Raw genomic sequence first — 22,470 nt, forward strand, 5'->3', positions numbered from 1 at the left:
TGTGTGTGTGCTCGCGTGTGTGCCTGTGTGAGCGGCGTGCGGCCTCGAGGAGGGGGCCCGCCGGGCTCGGGAGGGGATTTAAAGCTGCTTCCGCGGCTGCCGGCGTGAGCGCTCCTGATAAACACCCAGGAGCCGAAGCGCTGCCGGCGGCGGGAGGCTGCGTATCAGAGCTCCTGGCAGGCTCGCAAAAAGCTGTCCCCGGCCCCGCGAGCCGCTCTATCAGCCCACGGAGGGAGGGCGGGGGAGGCAGGAGGGAGGGAGGGAAGAAGTATTTGCTTCAGCCCTTAATCACGGAATTTGAAATCCCAGCAAGTCGGTGCCGTTTATTTTCAGAGGCTGTCGAGGCGGGTTTCAGTGTTTAAAAGAAAAGGAGGATAAAAAACATTTGCATTTCCCTCCCTCTCTGCTCTCTCCTCTCTCCCCCTCACTCTCTGCTCACCTCGCTGCCAGTTGGGGCTGTGTGTTGGGGAAGGGATGCCAGAGAGCGATTTTTCAAGGCGCTTCGGGCACCCGCCAATGTGTGGGGCAGCCCTGGTCAGAGGCAAGGGTGTCGGTGTGATGGGTGTGGGGGAGGACCAAGCCTGGTGGAAGGGGACAAGGGATGGAGGTGGGGAGCCAGGCTTGGCCGGGGCTGCTGTTTTGGGGGGTGCTGGGGGCTGTCGGCGGGGCTCTCCTGGGTCCCTCCAGAAAGGAGCCCTGGCCCCCAAATTTGCCCCAGCCCCGGGGCACCCCACCAACTCTTCCTGGCTTCTGCAGTGGAAGTGTAGGATGTTGAGGCTGCCAGGGGAGCTAGGACACCCCCCGGGGCAGCACCCTCCCTGCACAGATAGGGAACCGAGGCCTGGAAGCGGAGAATGACACGGCCAAGGTCACACCCTGGCAGGACCAGGGCAAGGAGGGAGGCTAACTGGGTGTTAAGCATATGCTGGATGCCAAGCGCTATGCAGCACCGAGCACGGGGCTCTGATCGGCGCTGGACGCTGAGCTGGGGTCTGGGCAAGGAGGTCTTTGCCATCAGATGGACCAACCAGGGCTCCAAAGCCAGCCGTGATGCTTTCCAGCACAGTGACCTCGGCCATGGCCTTCTCTCTGACCTTCAGCTGGAGCCCATGGTACCCCCCATGAGGACCATGTCAATGCGTGCACTGCATTGCAGAGGTGGCTCTGTCACCGGCATCCTTCCCGTGTCCACTGCACTCACTGTTCTTGCCTGGTGTCTCTTGGGGAATGACTTGGTGGTTGGATGATTCTGTCCTTGAAGAGGCTGGGGCACAGAACCCCCTGGGTCTGCTGCCCAGGGCTCCCTTCTGAGACTCAGTTTCCTCACTGGTGAAATGAGAAAACCCACAGAATTACGGTCGTATTTCGATGAGTTAATGCATGTGAAGCCCTGGGCAGGACACAGAGCACTGGGAGGTGCCCTCCCACCGCCATCGTGATGATGACTTTTAGCTTTATGAGTATGTGCCCACCTGTCTCACTCTGAAGATTCCAGACGTCTCTAGGCCAAGACCCTGCGGTTCGTCTCAGAATGCCTCTTGGTCCCAACTTAAGGGAGTGATGCTGAAAGGTGCCCAGTAGTCCCCCTGCTGAGGCAGATGGAGAGAAAGCCATCTGGAGGGGAGAAAAGAACCCCGGCCCTGTGGACGGACCCCCCACTTTGCCTGAACTGAGGCTGGGAAGTAAGTTCTGGTATCTTTTGCAGACACCCAGGATGCCCCACTCCCCGCCCCTCCCACCATTTGCTGATTTTTTTAATTAGCAAAATGAGCCATCGTCATTGTTACACCACAGAAGGTATAAAGAAAATAGTAAAATCGTCTCCCTCCCAACACCTCCCAATTCAACTCCCTAGATAACCAGCGTCCAGAGATTAAGACTTCTGTCTTACGTTTCTTCTGTCAATAGAAGCCCATCTAAATACTTCTTTTGATAACAGTCGGGCAGTGCTCTACATCCTGTTTGGCAATTTATTTTCCTTTACACATTACAGTCTCCTTTCCAGGTCTATACGTGTGGCGACCTCGCTCTTCCTCGTGACTGAATAGTGTTCCCTTGTGCGCATGCCCCTGTGCGCGGTGATCCAGTCCCCGGTGGATGGGCACAGAGGTTGTGTCCACTCTTGCCCTCTCAGGGCTGCAGAGAACGGGCTGGCCTTCCGCAGCAGGCAGCGTTGTTGGCATCGGAGGGGCCGCTGTACTGAGGGTGCATGGGGAGGACAAGAGTGTCTGGGGGAGCCCCCCCCTTCCCCAGGGACAGGCTGGTTGGCGCCCTGCTAGGACCAGGGCTGGGTGGGGAAGATAGCCTCAGGGAAAGCAGGGTCCTGGGGTCCCAGCCCTCAACCCCGCAGGGGAAGGAAACCCCTCACCCGGCCACCTGGGGGCCCCCGGGGTGTGGAAGCTGTGCGGAGAGCACCCAGTCTGGGCTGTTCCGGCCGGGCCCCTCCCCACCTCCCTGCCCTGAGGAGGTGGAGTGGTCTGTGTCCCTCGGGGCGGGGGGGGGGGGGCAGTAGCCATCTCCCTCTCCTCCGCCTTTAGCACCTTCTGTGGCCCCCCGTCCCTGCCTCCCTCTCCCCTCCAAACTGCCCCCGGCCACCAGAGGGGGACCCCAAACCTTGCATCCACGGAGAGAGCCTAAGTCAACCAGGAGCGGCTCTGTGTGCAGCGAGGTGGGCCTTTGTTCTTGATTTTGTTGTTTGTGCATCGAAGGGAACATTCAGTGTGGCTTCTGGAGACGGGCTGACCCGTGTTCAGTGACAGCTCCATCCATTCCAAGCTCCAAATCCTCGAGCCTCAGTTTCCCAGTCGTGGTACCCAACTTCCCCACGGGGGCACCGACAGCACCTGCTTCACAGGGGTGGTGGGAACTCCGTGAAGGGGTCCATGCGAAGCCTTCTGACCCGCAACAAGTTCTCAATGAACGCCCGCTATTGTCATTACTATTTTTGTTATTATTCCTAATCGTGACGTTTTCAAAAATCTGCAGTACAAAAAGACCGCCTCTGAGTTGGGTGTCAAAACGAAGCAAAAGTCTGCCGTGGCGTGTGTGCTGTGGGCGGCGTGTGGCATGTGATGTACGGTGTGCGTGTGAGGGTGTTATGTTTGATGTGTGTGTGGTATGTGTGTTAAGTATGGAGTGTGTGGGGTGTGTTACATATGGTATGTGTGTGAAGAGGTGTGAATGCAGTATGTGTGGTGTGTGCAGCATATGTGAATGCGGTGTGCGGTATGCATGTGTGTCCTATGTATGTCAGGGTGTCCTCACACCATCTTTTATGCCCTCTGCCCCCTGCCAGGCACTCTCTCCATTATCTCGGGCCCCTGGACTCTGTCCCTCTCCCCAGGAATCACTGTCACACCTACATCTTCCTTGTTACTGAAGGACAAGCCTATTGACCTGGTGGCCTGGGAAGACCCAAGGACAACCCTGGGAAGCCGAAGAGGCCCCCCCTTCCCTAACTACTTCCCATCCGGCCCCACCCCACAGTCTCTTTGAACACGGGTCCACGTGGGCCTCATGCTCGGTGGGGTTTAGGTCAGCATCACCACTGGCTGTGGGAAGTTGCTTCTACCTCTCGGGCCTCAGTTTCCCCATCTGGAAAAGAAGGATAAGAACAATAAGGTCCTAAGATTGTTTAAGCTCCTCATTTGCTCCCAACAGACAAACAAACAAGCGAAAAAACAAAACGGATGAACCAGAAAATGCTCAACGTTCCCAGAGACATTGAGAGCAGGAAGAGGTGTGTCCAAGCAGGCGATCTGCACAGACTCACATAGCACACGGGCTCCTGGGATGGAGCGAGACTCTTCCTCTCCCTTTCCCCCAAGAGTTGTGTTTATTGTAAGCCCCCTGCCCTCCTCAGTAGCTCTGGCAGAATTCCTAGATTTGCTGGGCAGGGTGAGCCAAGTGGAGCTGAGCTAAAAGGTGGGGTGTGAGCTCCCCAAGGAATGGGCTCTTCTGACACCCTGAGAATATTGCCACGGCCAACACTCCTGAGCGTGCCCCATGGGCCATATCTTGAGCCAGCCCCTCCTCACCAAGTGTTTTCTCACCCCGGCTGCCAAGAAGAGAAGTGACGGGAGTAAGACCCCATATGCGTGTAGACCCTTAGGGCTTTTTCAAGGCGTGTTCGTAGATCTTGTTTATCATACTAGACAGTGAACAAGTCTCTTCCTCTCTCAAGGCCTCAGTTTTCTTATCTGTAAAATGGGGCTATGACGATGAGTCAATGAGCTGAGGGTGTGAGGCTGCCGGCCCAAAGCCCCACATCTGGTAAATGTGAACCAGTGTTAACTCTTGTGGTGGATGGGGCCATTGTGCCCAGTGATTCTGGACCCTAAGAAGGTGACACCTCCCTGCCTCGGGGTCAGTGACTCACCGTGCCTCCCCATGGGCAGAGCATACTTCCACACCCACTGGCAGCAGGCTTGGCCACGTGAATTGCTCTGACCAATGAACTGTGAGAAGTGACCACATGCCAGTGCCTGGCAGAAGCCTGAAAATCTATCCTGTGGTTATGCCAGCTCTCTGGCTCTTTTCTCTCAGGTTTACACGTCCTAGATAGGGGCTGCATCTTCAGCCTGGACCCCAAAATAAAGATAGCATGTGAAGCAGAGTGGTGCAGCGGAGGGGCAAGCAAACTGTGGGCAGCATTAAACCTGAATGAAGATAAACCTTGGCTATGGTAATGTACTTATATTTAGGGAATGTTTGTTATGTAGCATAACCTAGCAAAATCTGACCAATACAGAAATGGGCAGCATCAAAAATTTGTAGCACTGGCTCTAAGAGTAGGTAACAGATGACAGGTGACAAGGAATCAGTTATTGGGGGTAGGAGAGATGGTGACCCATGTTATACAGTGGGAAACATTTGGGAAGATTCTTGTCCACAGTAACTTGCAAAGCTGATACTCTACTGCACTTGTGGCTTTAGCTGAAGAGCTTGGGAAACAGAAATGTCTAGAACGTCTTTTCGCTACATGTCATGGGCTGAATCAAGTCCCCGCAATTCATATGTTGAAGCCCTAACCCCCAGTACCTCAGAATGTGACTGTATTTGGAGACAGGGTCCTTCAAGAGGTGATTAAGATAAAATGAAGTCTTCAGGGTGGGCCTAATCCAACATGACTGGTGTCCTTCTAAGAAGAGGAGATTTGCATACAAATGTGTACAGAGGAAAGGCGATGCGAAGACAGGGAGAATGTGGCCCTCTACACACCAAGGAGAGAGGCCTGGAACAGACCCTTCCTTCCGGGTCTTCAGAAGGAACGAGCCCACTGACACCTTGATTGTGAGAACCAGCCTCCAGAATTGTGAGAAAATAAAGTTCTGTTGTGCTTTGTTACAGCAGCCCTAGAAACTCATACACTGCCTTTCACACGCACATCAGAGATGCCCTCTGAAAGGAATTAGCCTGCTTACAAGCAGGAAAGACAGGGAAAGGGAATATTCAGAAATTGTGGGTTTGCAGGGTTGAAAAATGCAACGATTTCTCATCTCTAGCCAGTGAAAGAGAAAGGAAGCAGGAGCTCCACGGGCCCAGTGCCCAGAGGCCTGGAGCCCACGGGAGGATGCAGAGATGGCATCAGGGGAAGGGGGCCCCTGTAGGATGCTGAGCTTGGGTGTAAACACCTCATCCCCAGTGGAAAAAGGTGACATTCCCCACCCCCACCCCAGCAGTTTGTCTTCCAGAAAACCTAGAGAGAAAACCCAGTCTCATTGTGGGAAAAGCCTGCTCTTTGCATGACAAGTGGGCGCAACAGACCCAGGTCCTGCCCCTCCGGCAGTTAGCAGATTCCGCAAATTCGGAAATGACATTTTAGTAAAAGTTCTAATACGTGGGTGTTTGGAATACACGATGTGACCTTGGAGCAGATAATGAGTTTAAATTTTAACTGTCTGTGTCCCCAGAAATGTATCGTTTGAGAAGTCCAATTGTAAATTTGAATCTTTACGTAGAGGCCTGAAAAATGGGTAATCCACAAATAATCAATAAAGAATATTCTAGACTTATGAAGAAATAATAAAACTAAGAAATGCCGGGGCTTCCCCGGTGGCGCAGCGGTTAAGAATCTGCCTGCTGGACTTCCCTGGTGGTGCAGTGGTTAAGAATCCGCCTGCTAACGCAGGGGACACAGGTTGGAACCCTGGTCTGGGAAGATCCCACATGCCGCGGAGCAACTAAGCCCGTGCGTCACAACTACTGAGCCTGCGCTCTAGAGCCCACGTGCCACAGCTACTGCAGTCCGCGTGCCTAGAGCCCGTGCTCCGCAACAAGAGAAGCCACCGCAATGAGAAGCCCGCACACCGCAAGGAAGAGTAGCCCTCACTCACCGCAAATAGAGAGAGCCCGTGCGCAGCAACAAAGACCCAATGCAGCCAAAAATAAATAAATATAAATAAATTTATTTTTTTAAAAAAAGAAATGCCTCAGGTGATAGAGTCTAGTTAAGACCCAGTGTCAGGGTAAAGATTGCATAGGCATATGACCAGCACTCCCTTGGTTAAAACCTCTGGTGAGGGGCTTCCCTGGTGGCGCGGTGACTGAGAGTCCGCCTGCCAATGCAGGGGACATGGGTTCGTGCCCCGGTCCGGGAAGATCCCACATGCTGCGGAGCGGCTGGGCCTGTGAGCCATGGCCGCTGAGTCTGCGCGTCCGGAGCCTGTGCTCCACAACGGGAGAGGCCGCAACAGTGAGAGGCCTGCGTACCGCCAAAAAAACCCACAAAAAACCCTCTGGTGAGCTCAAGATACCTGTGATAAAGTCTAGAGAGGCAAGTCTAGAAAAATTGGATGCATCTTCAGCGTAAGAAGCTGAATGGCAAGAAATAGAGAAAGGGTAACTAAGTTCTGAAGATGGTCACACTGTCAAAAGAGCTGCCAGTCTGGACTAAAAGAGGCTGTGACCGTTCACGACTTCAAACAGCATCTGGACCCCAAAGGGAGGAAAGCTGATGAGCCCCATCGATGTGGCCAAGGAGGTGATGGGAAAGGAAGTCCTCCCAGAGGGTGACCCAGGGGCCACAGGGAACGGGGGGCTGGGAGCAGTTCTGAGGGAGCACAGATTGAAGAGTGTTTTCTTCACCTGGGCGAGGTGACCCCCACGGTGTCCACCCAGCGGGACTCAGGATCGCCACGCACAGTGCCTGCGGCTCCCCTCCCAGCCTTCCCCCTTCTAAAGGAGCATGTCTGCAGGTTACCCTGTCCCTCTTCCACCCCTGAGTATCAGGCGTGTGGATGAATTGCTAGGGCTGCCGTAACAAATACCAGACTAGGAGGCTTAAACAGCAGAGATTTACTTTCTCCCAGTTCTGGAGGCTGGAAGTCCAAGAGTAAGGTGTCAGCAGGGCTGGTTTCTTCTGAGGCCTCTCTCCTGGGCTTGTAGACGGCCTTCTTCTCATTGTGTCCTCGCATGGTCTTTTCTCTGTGTGCACACACACGTGTCTGGTGTCCTTCTGTGTGTCCCTCTTCTTACAAGGACACTGGTGGGTTAGGGCCCACCTTAAAGGCCTCATTTTAACTTAATTACCTCTTGGGAATTCCCTGGATGCCCAGTGGTTAGGACTCTGCACTTTCACTGCTGGGGCCCAGGTTCAATCCTTGGTCAGGGAGCTAAGCTCCTGAAAGCCATGTGGCACGGCCAAAAAACAAACAAACAAAACCCCAAAAGTAATTACCTCTTATAAGATATATCCAAACATGGTTACATTCTGAGATACTGATGGCTGGGACTTCAACACGCAAATTTTGGGGAGACACAATTCGTCTATAACTGTGTGTGAGACCAGAAAACGTTACCCCATATACAGAGCTCCGTATGAAGAGAAGCATGGGGCGTGGGGTTGCATTGACGCAGTTGCATTTAGCCGGCAGCTGGGCTGGAAGGTCCAAGGAGTCTTACTTTGTAGGTTCGGAACCTCAGTGCTCCCCCACTGGCCCCTCTCTTTTCTCTCCCTCCCTCCCTCCCTCCCTCCCTCTCTCTCTCTCTCTCTCTTTCTCTCTCCCCCTCCCTCTCCAGGGCTTCCCCACAGCATGGTGGGTTTTTACATGGCGGCTGGCTTCCAAGAAGGAGCATTCCAGGAAGGGTGAATGCAGAGGCTTCAAAGCCAATCCTGGGGCCAGCCCGGATTCAAGGGGAGAGGGAAAAAAACACCAGCTAGGTCTTGACAGAGAGCCTGCAGCCATCTTTAATCTCCCACATGCTCTAGAAAGGGCCATTACACAAGCTCCATGTTCCATACGATACAAGTCCAATTGGTGAGAAGTCTACTCATCTTGGGCCCTTTATATTTCTACATCCCTCCATTCTCAGATATTCAAAGTCCTTAAATGCATCCATTTTTCTAGAAGTAATGCCTGGTGAGTCTGGCACCTCAAAACACCACCTATTCTTCCTCATCTGCGGAACTCTCTGAGGGCGGCAACCCAACCTAGGAAGTCACCCTAGTCTTCACAGTTGGGCTCAGATGCAGTGAACCCCTGAGTCATGCTCTCCACAAGTGTGGGGGCATTGCCTGTCGAGGCTGAGTCCTGACCTTGGACCCCTCTGGGCCCTCACATGGGAACCCTGTGGCTCAGAGAGGTTATGTGACTTGCCCAAGGTCACTCAGCTAGGAAGTAGTAGCAGAGCCAGGATTTGAACCCATGGCTGTTTTGCTCCCGAGTTCTTAGCCACTGGGGTCTCCTGCCTCACAGGCTGTAAGTGGTCTACAGATATTTAGGATATTTAGTAAGTGGATAAATAAACTACTTGGTGTTTCCTTTGGCAACCTGGGAGGTTCTGGACGCAGTCACAGGGGTGTTGCAATCTCAAGAGTTGACTAGAAGTCTAGAAACTAGAGTTAAGGTAGGATGCATTAACCGGAATCCACTTTCCTCCCCTGCCCTCAGAGGAAAAGTGGGTGCTTTTAATGCAGAATATGAAAAATGCGCAAAAATAATAGCGACTTTGACATTCAATGAGAGCTCGCAGTGCCCAGCCACGGTCCCGAGAACCTTCCATAGATTAACTTCATTTACTTTTCCCAGGGACCTGATGAGCTTAGGGGGCATCATTATTCCCATTTTACTTATGAGGAAACTGAGGCACAGAGGAGGTTAAGTCTGTGCTTCTCAAACGATCTGTGGTGAAGGAACTTTCAGAAAAAAAATTTCCAATCTGTGGGAAGGGACGCTTTTGTAATCTAGACAGTCGCAATTGGACGTAGGCAGTGCCGAACTGCTATGGATGTTTCTAAATTATCGCTTTCTATGCTTCTCTCATCATGTCAACAAACAGTGTGTGGGCCAGCACCAGCTTGTGGACCACACTTTGGGCTGCGCAGCATCGAGTGGCTTGCCAATGGTTATCCAGCTGGTCAGCGACGGGGCCAGGATCTGGATCTGAATCCGAGCTCTTGACCACTCACTCTGTCAGCAGGAGGGATGGAGAAGGGTTTGGCCATTGAGTATAGATCGTAATAAGTATCTGAGAAAGCAGAGAAAGAACACAGAGTGACTGAAAACCTATAGGCTGGTGTCCGAAGTGTTAAGGAGTTTGTGCAAAATTCTGGAGAGACCTGGGGCGAGAACAAAAGGGCTGCTGAGGGCTATTGCCGTGGGTTGTGAATTAGACCCCTTTGAAGTTCTCTGGGGAACAAGTGAGTTCAGAAAACTCATTGAAATTACTTTCCACGGCTGGACTATTAAGTCAGTCAGCGCTGAGACTGAGCTTTGTGGAACCTTGGCTTTTATTTGGGTTACACCGACATGAGCTTAGGTCTCTGCACATCTCTCTCCAGCCCCAAAGAATTTAAACCACCACCAAGTTGTGACCAGTCAGCGCTGAGACTGAGCTTTGTGGAACCTTGGCTTTTATTTGGGTTACACCGACATGAGCTTAGGTCTCTGCACATCTCTCTCCAGCCCCAAAGAATTTAAACCACCACCAAGTTGTGACCAGTCAGCGCTGAGACTGAGCTTTGTGGAACCTTGGCTTTTATTTGGGTTACACCGACATGAGCTTAGGTCTCTGCACATCTCTCTCCAGCCCCAAAGAATTTAAACCACCACCAAGTTGTGACCAGTCAGCGCTGAGACTGAGCTTTGTGGAACCTTGGCTTTTATTTGGGTTACACCGACATGAGCTTAGGTCTCTGCACATCTCTCTCCAGCCCCAAAGAATTTAAACCACCACCAAGTTGTGACCTACTGAGGGTTCAATGAGCACTTTGGGAATGAATGAGTAATGAACGAACAGGTAAATGGTCAGACATAAAGTCCTTCTTACAAGTCCATTGGGCGCAAGACTCCAAGAGAAAATGCTGGATATGGAGGACCAGGAGGGGAAGCAAGCCCTCCACATGTCAAAAGTGACCATCATTAAATTATAGGATTAAAAGTGGTCTTATTGTCTGTATTGAGCTTATCTGTATTTCCTACAATGTCTATAACAAGTATGTCTTACTTTTGTAGTAAACATGAAGTTATTTGGGAGGAAATAAACAGTCCCTACTTTAAGTGTGCCCCCAGTTCAATTGGAGAAAAGATGGTCAGATCACTGAGAGTAAGGATCTAGGCAAACGGGAGGTGCTCAATGCGTGTTTGGCTTAAATTTCAGTCATGCACCGGAAGGAAGGAGACCCTTTCTGAGAAGGGCACTTTTCTTTATTTCTTTATCTCTTGCGCCCGTAGGTACCACTGTCCTTAGTCTGTAGGCTCACCGTGGGCAAGGCCAGGTTGCCTGGACTGATGCCCCCCACCTAGTGCTGGGTCCGTAACAGCCACCGTTGGCCCCCATGTGGATGGCAAAGTCCATCTATCTGCGTGGTTTACTTCTCCTTCCGGTTCTCTGGTCTGTTCAGTTTCCAAGGGGACGAGGGATGGGGACAGCCTGGGGACCTCAGAAGACCAGGCAGAAGAGGCCGCCTGCTTCCCCTTCCTCAGGGCCTCTGTGGCTGGCTGTGCCTGCGGCATGGCCTGTCTCCTTCCTTTCTTCTAATTTCCCATCACCTGGCTGGGCCCCTGGGGCAGAGTGCAGGCTCCTGGGGCCACAGTCCCAGCTTCTCTCCCCCTTCCCCTCCCAGCTCCTGTCTCTCCCCTTTCTGGCTGCCTCAGCTCCTGCTCAAGGTCAAGGAACGAACAGACCTTTCCCTGGAGCCAGCCACGGAGAGGACGCCTCCAGCTAGAATCCAATTCTGAGTCAGGGCCAGGGCTTTCTCTTTCCTGTGAATGTGAAGACAGGAAGGAAATTTTCTGTAGCCATAAAATCAGTGAAAAAAAAAAAAAAAGTTTTGTAGGCAGAGAAGAAGCCAAGGCACAAATAACACATGGAAATGGTCAGACCTGGAGAGGGAGGGTCTGGGGGTAAACTCGAATATTCTTGTAGCTTTTAGCAATATCTTCTTTCGCCTGAGGGCCAACCAGGTGTTGGTCGTGGGATTGAGAACATGGGATGGCTCCCTGGCTTTTGGGGACAGAATGGGGGGGGGGTCTAAGTGGAGTCAAGTGTGGGGATGAGCAGGGAGGTGAAGACTCAGGATGTTTCTAGGCTCTGGGTCAAGACAGTCCAGTGGCTGGAGCCAGGACCATGGTTTTGGAGACCCAATATGACTAGCAATGAACTTGATGGATTTCTAATCTTAGAGGGATGAACCTGGAACCCAGAGAAGGCAGCGCTGGCCAACCTGGGAAGGGTCTTATAGGTAATGAGAGCGATTTAGGACTTTACCCAGAGGACAGATAGAAGCCATGAAAGGTTTAAGTGGGAGAATCGAATGGTCAAGTGTCTAATGTGGAAAGATCTCTCTCATTGCACTGTGCACGTGGCCTCATGGAGAGCAAGCCTGGAGGAAGGGAGAGCAGCAAGGAGGCTGCCACTCTGATCCAGGCTGGTGGCTGAGCAGGTGGAGAGAAGATTCAGTGTATGTCAGAGGAGGGAGGTATGACAGGTCTGGGTGACTGACTCACACGGCGGTGGCACTGGGGAGAGAGGAACGGGAAGAGGATGGCGCCCAGGCCTTTGGGCAGAGTGACTGGGTGTATGGAAGGGGTTCCGCAGAGGAAGAAGGGGAGGATTTGGGAGCAGGATACATATTTTTATTTCTTGAATATTTTTTTGAGTTTTGACCAAGTACCACGGGACAGGACACCAAGAAGGATAAGGCATAGCTCTGACCCAGAGAAGCCAGAATTCACACATATCAAGAAAAAGCCTGGGCTTCCCTGGTGGTGCAGTGGTTGGGGGTCCGCCTGCCGGTGCGGGGGACACAGGTTCGGTCCCTGGTCCAGGAGGATCCCACATGCTGCGGAGCGGCTGGGCCCGTGAGCCACAATTACTGAGCCTGTGCTCTGGAGCCAGCAGGCCACAGCTACTGAGTCAGCGAGCCACAACTACTGAGCCCACATGACACAGCTGCTGAGGCCCGCATGCCTAGGGCCCATGCTCTGCAGCAAGAGAAGCCACAACAATGAGAAGCCCACCCACCGCAACGAAGACCCAACGCAGCCAAAAATAAATAAAAGAAAGAAAGAAAGAAAGAAAGAAAGAGCAAGCCTGTAAGGGTGGGGCTGTAGGGATCTAACCCTGAGACATTGGGACTTCGGGCGATGGAGAGGTGGGGGAGGGCTGCAGGAACTGGACGGGCCTATTTGGAGGGGTCAGTGATGAGCAGCTGCAGGACCGCGACTTGGCCTTCCACATCCTTCACACCCCTTCCCACGAGCCCGTGTGCCTGGCTCTATGCCAGGCAAGGTGTCCCCGCTTGATGCCCTCCCCCTGCTGCCCACTCCAGCCTCAGAGCTGGCCTCTCCCTGGCTCTCTGGTAAACTACTCTCTCTTAAGCTAAAACCAGAACGCGACCCGGTGTTTCCCTAAGGGGCCTTTGTCTCTCGTCTCCCATCTGGCTGGGAAACACTCTCCGTTCCACATTTTACCTGGATTGCTTCTACCCATTCTTTATGTCTCAGCTTAGAGGGTCTTTGTCCTGGAAGCCTTTCCTGTCGCCTAAATCTGGGCTGATTGTGCCTCTCCTGTGCTGAAGAAACATTCTTTGGGTGGATGCATGGGGAATGAATGGACATTTGGATGAGTGGATGAATGAATGAAGGAATGAATGGGGGAGACGAATGAATGGAGATGGGTGAATGGATGGGGGATGGATGGCTGCATAGATGAACTAATGGATAGATGGGTGAAGGGGACGATTGGTGAACTAGGTAGATGGATGGTTGGGTAGATGAAGAGCAGAGGGTGAACTGGTTAGGTGGGAGGTAGGGTAGGTGGGATAGGTGAATAGGTAGGAGGGTTAGCGGATGGAGGTGGATGGAGAGTGGCGGGCACGTGGAAAGGAGACTGGATGTAAAGGAAGGGAAAGGAGACGAGGCTGGCTCAGGCATGCGGAAATTTGTGGAAGGCCCAGCGTGTCCAAGGCAGCAGTGGAGTCGGAATCTTGTTCTCCTTACTCCTTCCTCTGACCCCTCGGCTTCCTCAGACCATTCTGGTCCCACATTGGAGGGACCCAGCTCTTGGCACTGCAGTCAGAGATGTAACTGGCACCAGGAACCTTCTTCCATTTTCCCTTTTTTTTTTTTTTTTGCGGTACGTGAGCCTCTCACTGTTGCGGCCTCTCCCGTTGCGGAGCACAGGCTCCGCGCGCGCAGGCTCAGTGGCCATGGCCCACGGGCCCGGACCGGGGCACGAACCCGCGTCCCCTGCATCGGCAGGCGGACTCTCAACCACTGCGCCACCAGGGCAGCCCTTCCCTCTTTTGTATAACTCTTCATCTTGTGGATTTTTTCCCAGCTGGTCTGATTACTGACAATGCCCTGCGTCTGGGGATGAACTAAGAGATTTCCGTCTCTCCGTAGCCATTTTCCTCCCGCTTCCTTCCTCGCCTTCTCCACCCTCCTCCTCCTCTGCTGGGGCCTTGCAGCACAGAGCCGAATACCCACCTGTGCTGGGCCGGTCTGCAAGCACAGCCTTAGCCAGCAGCGGCTGCCTGAGCCCCGTTGCCCTCGGCCCCAACCAGCCCCGGTCCCTGCTGCCTGGTGCCCGCCCCCGCCCGGCAGCTCCGATTTTCAGCTCGGGTTTGATCGCCTGCCAGGATCTTCCAAATGTCAGCTGCAACGTTAGCATCTTTAAGAGAGCGCCCGAGGCGATCTTTAAGCAGGGAGGCTGGGGCCCCATGCTGATGAGAGGAGCGGGCTCCGGGCTGACAGCTCTGCCTGCTGCCTCCCAGCCGCAGTTCTGGGAGCCTGTGGCCCCCCAGTCTTTGGACCTGGACAGTACTTGGGTTTATTTTTAAGTCTGGATGAAGCAGGGCTTTGCCAGGAGTTGAGCTCGATCCCCATCGCCTCCCCCTACCAGGGAGCCCCAGGAGGGAGAGGGGGCCGGTGTTGTCACTGCTCTACCCCCAAGGCCAGCGTGAGGACTGACCCTGAGGGGGAGGGGATAAATATTTGTTAATCAAATGACCGCACGAGCATCCTAAGCTGCCCCAAAGAGCGAATGCTGAATAGGGTGCTTTCTCCCTCACCTTCGCCTTGAGGGTGAGATGCTCAGGGTGAGGGGAGACGAGCAAAGGCTCCAGCCTTTGGAGTCAGACCGACAGATCCAGCATGTGGGAGCTGTGTGACTTTGGGAAAGTTGCTGGCCCTCTCTGAGCCTTGGCTTTTCTTTTTAATAAATTTATTTACTTATTTATTTATGGCTGCGTTGGGTCTTCTCGTTGCTGCGCACCGGCTTTCTCTAGTTGCGGCGAGCGGGGGCTACTCTTCCTTGTGGTGCGGGGCTTTCTCATTGCAATGGCCTCTCTTGTTGTGGAGCATGGGCTCTAGGCGCGCGGGCTTCAGTAGTTGTGGCTCGCGGGCTCTAGAGCTCAGGCTCAGGAGTTGTGGCTGGCGGGCTCTAGAGTGCAGGCTCAGTAGTTGTGGCACACAGGCTTAGTTGCTCCGCGGCACGTGGGATCTTCCCGGACCAGGGCTCGAACCTGTGTCCCCTGCATTGGCAGGCAGATTCTTAAACACTGTGCCACCAGGGAGGTCCCTCAGAGCCTCGGCTTTATCATCAACGAAATGTGCAAGAGGATAGAATGCCAGCCACGTAGCTGTTGGGAGGATCCACGAGCTAATGAGATGGGAACACTGGGTACAGTGCCAGCACATAGTAGGGACTCAAGGGAGTCGGTCCCCTTCCTCTCTTTCCCCTTTCTGCCCCTCCGCTGCCCCTATGGCTTTGCAGGTGCTATTCCTTCTGCCACGAAGGCCCTTCTCCAATCACCCTTGTCCTTCCAGACCCTGAGCACGCCCCTGCTCTGGGACCCCTCCTCACCCGCCCAGTCCAGGCACAGTTGACACTCCTCCTCAGGTCCCCCAGGACAGAGCTGGCGCCTGACACCCATGCAGTGTGACTGTGGTTTCTGTTCCAAGCCAAGGGTCGGCACATTTCTTGGGGGCAGAAAATATTTGTATTGATTTCTAGAGTCTTAAACAGGTCCTAGTACACAGCCGATGCAGAATGAATGAATGAATGAATGAATGAATGAATGCCTAGTTAGTTGGTGTGAGCAGAATCAAGGAACGTTTCTGGAAGGTTTTAGTAATAAGAGAATGTACACCTCAAAGGCTGAGCCCTGCTAACACCTTCAAAAAACTCCCCATGGTGTTGGTGAAAGGCTGTTGCCTTTTCCCAAAATGCCACGTTTCTCTCGGATCCTTGGAACAAGGATGATTATTCTCAGTTTTCAGTTGCCGTTTGTCACACAGCGGGTTGGAGGAAGGTGCCTGGTCCAGACCATTCTTCTGATCCTTGGTCCGTGGACTGGTGGGTCATGGCCCATCCCATGGCCGCCACTGGTGCCCATGGCACGCTCCCCAGTGCCCTGATGATCAATGCCCTTTGCAGAGTGGTAAGGCTATGGAAGTGGCCTCCATATTGGTGACTTGGTCTATTTCCACATTTTTGAGGCCTCTCACTTGAGACTGAAATGCCCAGATGGGGAGGTGAAGTGACTCAGAAAAGGATAAGAAGCGCCTAGAGGCCAGATCCCACCCAAGGGGAGGCAAGCAGGGGAGAGCAGCCTGAACCTCTTACACTGGAGTTGCGGTCTTGATGGGGACCAGCTGGAACTGGTGTGCTGAACTGGGGGATGGGGAATTGGTACACTTCCACAGAGAGGGCAGGATCCGCACCCAGCTCACATAAGCATATGTTTAAAAACTAAAAGGTGAAGGAACCGGACTCAGACTGGTTATAGAATAAAAACAGAATGAATAGACGAATGAATGGTGGGTGAGTGGTAGGTGGATGGATGGATACATGGGTGGGTGGTGGTTGGCTGGGTGATGGCTAGATGACTGGATGAGTTGATGGATGAATAGTTGGGTAGATAAATGGATGGATGGATGGTAGATAGATGAGTGGGTGGGTGGATGGGTGAAGAGGGGAAGATGGATGCGTAAATGGGTTTATGCAGGGGTGGGTAGGTGAGTGGATCGGCGGATGGATGGATAGATGGGAGATGGGTGGATGGATGAGTAGATGGGTGAGTGGATGGATGGATGGTGGATGGAGATGTAGATGGGAAGATGGACAAGTGAATGGGTTCATGGATGGGTGGGTGGGTAAGCGTGTAAGTACATGGATAGACGGGTGGATAGATGGGAAGATGGATGAATGAGTGAGTAGGTGGGTGAGTGGATGGATGGGCAGATGGTGGCTGGGTGGAGGGATCTGCAGATGATAGGACAGGAAGCATAGGATGGACAGGAAGATGGATGGGGAGCGGGATAGGTGGATGGGTGAGTGGGTGGATAGAGGTAGCGTTGGTGTAGAGTGAAGAGCAAACTGGTTGAGGGTTAGGGAATCTTGCCACTGCCCCGATTCTCACCCTTATGCCCTACGGGCCTTGTGCTGGTCATCTGACCTTCTTGGACGTCAGCTTCCTTACCTGCCTAAAAGGGCAATAGTCCCCGCCCCCACCCACTACCCAGGGATCAGAAAAGACCCCTGGCTGTGAGTACTCCCTGGCACCATGACCTCTCCAGCCCTCCTGACCAATGTCACCCTGCCCATGTGCCCATCCTGTGCTGAGCTTCCCCTTTCCCATGCCCAGGGCACTTCTGTGCAGTTTCCATCAACGCTTTTTAATAGAGGTCAAGGGAATTCTGTTCACAGCCCAGTCCAGCAGGGCAACACCCACAGTCCAGCATGGGCAACACCCACAGCCCTGAGTCTGGTCGAGCTTGGCTGTTATGTGCTGGGGTTAAGAGGCCATCTCTGAGATCAGGAAGCGGCAGCTCTGGCACTCAGTGCGGTGGGACCTGAGGCAGGTCAACACCCCTCTCTGAGCCTCACTTTCCCCACCTGAAAACAGGGCTAGCAGCAGCCACCCAAGGAGGGTGCCTAAGAGGCCCCACGACGCAACACACGTGGGTGTTCAGCCCAGCATGGGGCCCAGGGCTGGGCTCGGAGAGGCAGAGCTGCCCTTGCTACTATCTTCACCAGAACCGAATGCTGGCCCGAAGGGCTTGCTGTAGAATGAGCCTCCCGGGGGCGAAGGTCTGGCTGCACGCGGGCTTGTGGAACGGGGAAGCTCCCGGGAGTCAAGTACCCCCTGGTACAGGCAGGCTCACAGCCACAGTAGCCAGCTCGGAGGACAACTCTGTGTGGCGGCTTTGTGGCCTCACATGTACCTCGTTCTCGACAGCCCACAGCCTGGCACTTCCCCTTGCCAGCTGGGTGACCCTGGGCAAGCGACCTCCCCTCTCTGAGTCTTGTTTTCCTCACCTGTAAAAGGGGGGTTTCGGAGTTACCGCTGTGCTTTCTCATTTGCCTCCCAGCAAGGGGGTGGGACCAGCACCCTTCACTGCTGGAGAGGCAAATGCTGGGGTCCAGAGAGGTTCTAGATCGACTTAAGTGCGGAGCAAGGATAGGAATGCAGCCCCCTCCCGAGCACCCAACCTGCCCTAAGTATTCTAGCTGAAGCCTTGGGCTGAACTTTGGGCTCTGGGGCCCCCATCCCGCCTGCTACTGCTACTCCCGGCCAATGCCTGACACTTCCTGGCCAGGGTGGAGTCCTTGCTGTGAGCGGGCGGGGGCGCGGGGGGTGTCACGGGGCTCTCCTTGACATGGAGCCTTGAGAGACTGCCCCCCAGGGGACCCTCCCCCAACACCCGCAGACCCAAGGGGCACCCACAGAGTCCATGGGAGTTTGGGCAGCCCAAGTGACCTGGTTGTTGGGTCAGTGCCCCCTCAGACCTGGTGCCAGGGGACAGGAATGGGGACCCAGGGCCCCTGGGGGTGGCAGCACTGCAAGATCCCAGCCCCCACCAGCCCTAGGGTCCCCCCTCCCCTTCCCCAACTGCTGCAGACTCTGGTTAAAATGGCATGCCACCATCTGTCATCCTTCCCCCACTCCATGGGCTGGCTGTGACTCTGACTCGGGGACTTCCTTGCCTGTAAACAGGAGGCAGGCAGGTCCCCAGGGCCAGGGGGGTGATGGGCCTGGTGCTGGCCCAGGGCTGCTGAGCTGGGGAGGAACCCGTGGGTGGGCGGGCAGGATACCAGGTACCAGGGGGTCTCCAAGCCCTCCCGCAGCAGTGCTCCTACCCCCCAGGGGTCCCTCAGTGACCCTGGCCCCCATCTGCACCCACCCCCTTCCCTGAGCTCCTCCAGCTGCCTGGATCGCTCACATCCGCCCCCGCCTTGCTTCTGCTGTGTTTAGAGAATTTCAAATCAATACCTGGGTCTGAGAGCGTTGATGGACCCTCCCTAACGAGGGTTGCCTCCCTGGGCAGCCTGCATCCCGCCCCAGGCATCTTTGCTTTACAACCGGGAAAACCCAGGCCAGAAAGCAGGGCAGTGGGAGAGCTGGGGGTAGACCAGAACTCACCCCGGACCTGGCCCTGGCTTCAGCTTTGCCTCGCAGTCGGAAGCAGCAAGGGGGAGGGAGGGAGGGGTGACACAGAGGTGAAAGGCTCTGAAACTGTAAACAAGCCTCCTGGCCTCACTTTTCCCATCTGGGGAATGGGGGAGTCAAGGCTGCTCGGAAAGAGTATCTTTTGAGCCAGAGAGCACACGGGGACTTGTTCTTGTCTCCTAAAGCCCGGCAACTTGGAAGGGGCAGCAGTGCGGCTGGGGGCGGTGAAGGGGATTCCTTCTGGGAAAGAATCAGTTCGGGTCAGCCCCCTCCACGGTCCTCCCCCGCCCCAGTTCTGCAGCTTCTCCCTCCCCCCACCACAGGGCTGCCAGCTGCCCCCTCCCCTCCCCGCCTTCTGACTGCCAGCTCCTCCCCGCAAAGCCCCCAGACCCCAGCTGCAGTGTTCTTACAGCTTTGACCAGCCGCTCAGTCCCTCCTCTCCCTCCCCTCCGCCTCCATCTCTCCCCCGCTCTCATCCATCCTCTGCCCCTCCTCCTCTTCATCTTTCTCCCTCAGTTCTCCCCTCTCCATCCTCTCCCCCTCCTCCCCTCCGCCTCCCCCTTCCTCCCTCCCCCTTCCTCCCTCCCTCTATCCTCTCTCCTCCCCCCCCCCTTCCTCCCTCCCGAGCTCTCCCTCCCTCCCTCTCTCCGGGGGAAGAAAGGTCACCGTGCAGCTGATTACTCAGAGCTCAGTTGCTGTAGCAACCGGCGGGGGAAGTGGGACAGGCTGGCTTTGAGGACGCGTGAGGTCGGCCGCGGGCGGCTGGAGCCGGCGCGGGTCTCTGTGCTCCTGCGAGCGGGAAGCTGCCGGCAGCCCGGCTTCTCGGCCGCCGCGGGCCCGGCTCCGGGGTTTTTTAATGAAGAATTCCTGCTCCCCTCTCGCACCCCTCCCCGCCTCCTTCCCACCTCCCTGGGGTCTGGAAGGAGAGGTTCGCCCCCTCCTCGGTTTGGCTGCTTCTCTCTGGTCGTCTGGTCTCTGTCTCTCCCCCTCTGCTAGGTTCTGATGGCTTCTTTCCTTCTCGTTCTGTCCCAGAGCTCAAAGGCACAAGCCCCTTCCCCACACACGCGCGCGCATAGACGCGAGAGCGCGCGCACACACACGAACACACTCATCTCTCACCGGCTTGGTAAGAAGACCAGTGAAACACTCAGCATCTCCATCCCCAGCCTGTGTCATGGGCCTGGGAGGCTCCAGGCTTCCTCAGCACAGCCAGAGACAAGAACCCACAGAGGGTCTGGCTCGCTGCTCCCTGAGCACAGCGGCATCCGCCTGGCACCCACTGTGTGCCCAGCTCTGCCCTCCAGGAGCTGGGGCGAGGGCTGGGGAAGGCAGCACTCTGCTCAGAAAGGAAGCCAGACCCGTGAGGGGGAGGGGGGATTGCGTCCCAAGCCCTGCTGTGGCTTGGTCCTTCTCCTGCAGCTCAGAAGCCCAGGGCGCAAGACCTACTGGGACAGAGGGTCCTGGACGTGTCGGATGCAGGCTCTGTAGTGGGCTGGGCCTGGGTGCCGGTCCCCACCCTCCTCTGGGACCCTCCTCCACTGTTAGTGGGAATGTAAAGTGGTTCAACCACTTTGGAAAACATTAGGCAGCTTTTTCAAAAGTGAAGCATACACCTTCCATATGGTCAGGCCATTGCCCTCCTAGGCATTTATCCCAGAGAAATGCAAACTTAGGTCCACGCAGACTTGGACACGAATGTTCATAGCAGCTGCATTTGTAACAGGCAAAACTGGAACCAACCCAAATGTCCGTCAGCAAAAGACTGGCTCCGCAGGTCCTGGACATCCCTATGATGGGGCAGGACTCCGTAAACAACAATAAGAAGAAATGAACTGCCGATACTGCAGCAACGTGGAAGAAACTCAAGGTCATGATGCTGAGTGAGAGGAGCCAGGAGACAAAGAGTGCATACATTTCTAGTACATTCTAGAAAGTGCCAACTAACCTATAGTGACAAAGCAACTCAGGGGACACCGGGTGCTAGGAGCTCCCACAAAAGTCACAAGAAAAGTTTTGGAGGGGGGTGGACGTGTTCACTGTCTTGATGGTAGTGACGGTTTTATACATATGCCGAAATGCAATTTTTTTTTTTTTTTTAGCCATGCCACACAGCTTGCAGGATCTCAGTTCCCCAACCAGGAATTGAACCTGGGCCACAGCAGGGAAAGCCCGGCATCCTAACCACTAGGCCACCAGGGAACTCCCCGAAATGCAGTTTAAATGTGTGCAGTTATTGTAAGTCCATTCTACCTCAATAAATTGAAAAAAATTCCTGCTCTGCCACTCACTGGCTGAGTGACCTTGGGTGAGTCACCTCACTTCTCCAAGCCTCAATTATGAAAATGGAATAATGATAGTGGTAACCTCACGGGATGGTTATGAGGATTCAATTGCATAATGTTAGCTCATCACTCAGCTCCATCCCAACCAAACCGAGGGGGCCCCATCCAGGGCAGAGAAGAATAGCACTGGGGGACCTGCCTACAGTTCCCTGTTCCGGTTTGTCCCCCGCTCACTCACTCATGCCTTGGCAATGAGAAGGGGAGCCCCTGATCCATGCTGGGCCTGGCCACTTCCTGGGTAAACAAGGGAGAAACCAGCCCTAACCCCATCCTCATGGGTACATAGTCTGGGGCAGTTACAACACGAGGAAGAGAGGTCCAGGCACTTGCAAAGGCCCTGTGGCTGGTGGGAGCCCTGTATGTCCCAGAAGCTGAAATGCAGGCAGCAAGAGGTGCACAGACAGGCCCCATCCTGTGACCTCTTGCAGGTCCTGCCAAGGAGTTTGCAAGCCTCCTGAGGGCTGCCACACTCCTGTGTGTGGCTTGTAGGGGACTGTAGTGTTGGCTCCATCTCCGTGCAAATTCCAGCTCTCAGCTCACCTCCCCTTTCTCTAAGCCTCGAATTCCCCATCTGGCAAATGGGAGTGATGATCCCTTATGGGACCTGGCCCAGTGCTCAGTGGTTAGGGGTCTGGGGTGTGGCTGACTCTGTCGTCAGGTTTGCCACACTGTGTTCTAATTCTTGGACTCTGGATAGCTTGCCTGGCCCAACTGTGGGCTCCTGGGGGCTGCATGTGCAGCCCCCTCCCCTCTGAGCCTCTGTGTCTGGCACAGAGCAGGCACGCAATAAATATCTCAGGATATGAATAATCAAGGCACCCATGCAGGATAGAGGGTCCACGCTCTGGCTGAAAGACAGACTACCCTCCACCCTCAGCCTTGGTCTGAGGACTTCTCTCAAGTTGAGAGTAAGCGTGGGGACAGTTTTGTTGGGGTTCCGAGCTGTGCTTAGTTTTGGCCCTTCGACTGCGAATGACTTTGACCAGCCAGGTTGTCCCCTTTACTCGCCTGAGGAGGCCCTGGAGAGGACGAGGTTCTGAACACCCACCCCGACCCTGGACCAGCTGCCCAGACCATCAAGGGGGATGGAGTTGACATGAGAGATTCCCACCAGGCATCTCATGCCCAGAGAGGAGGCAGACCTGGGCCAGGTGCACAGGGAGGCCATGCCAGAGCCTGCCTTGGACTCACCGTCCAGTGCTCTTCCCACAGGGCTGGGCCAGGCTGCAG

General features: G+C 54.7%; 1 long non-coding RNA gene across 6 annotated transcripts; it reads right to left on the bottom strand.

Annotated features, from left to right (window-relative positions):
• Positions 1-303: 303 nt before the first annotated feature.
• On the bottom strand, positions 304-20,207 carry LOC117201056 (uncharacterized). 6 transcript variants are annotated; one of them, XR_007477936.1, is made up of 5 exons: positions 18,722-18,861; positions 11,127-11,204; positions 2,614-3,594; positions 1,473-2,199; positions 304-1,326 (listed from the first exon to the last, which is right to left on the bottom strand). It is a non-coding gene; the product is annotated as an uncharacterized LOC117201056 (long non-coding RNA). The 6 variants fall into 6 exon arrangements; XR_007477937.1 differs by having other exon boundaries at positions 1,473-1,589; positions 1,985-3,594; XR_007477939.1 differs by lacking the exon at positions 18,722-18,861 and adding an exon at positions 20,018-20,207 and having other exon boundaries at positions 1,473-3,594.
• Positions 20,208-22,470: the final 2,263 nt, after the last annotated feature.

Source organism: Orcinus orca, chromosome 6 (assembly GCF_937001465.1).
Source record: "Orcinus orca chromosome 6, mOrcOrc1.1, whole genome shotgun sequence".
In the NCBI taxonomy this organism is placed as follows: domain Eukaryota; kingdom Metazoa; phylum Chordata; class Mammalia; order Artiodactyla; family Delphinidae; genus Orcinus; species Orcinus orca.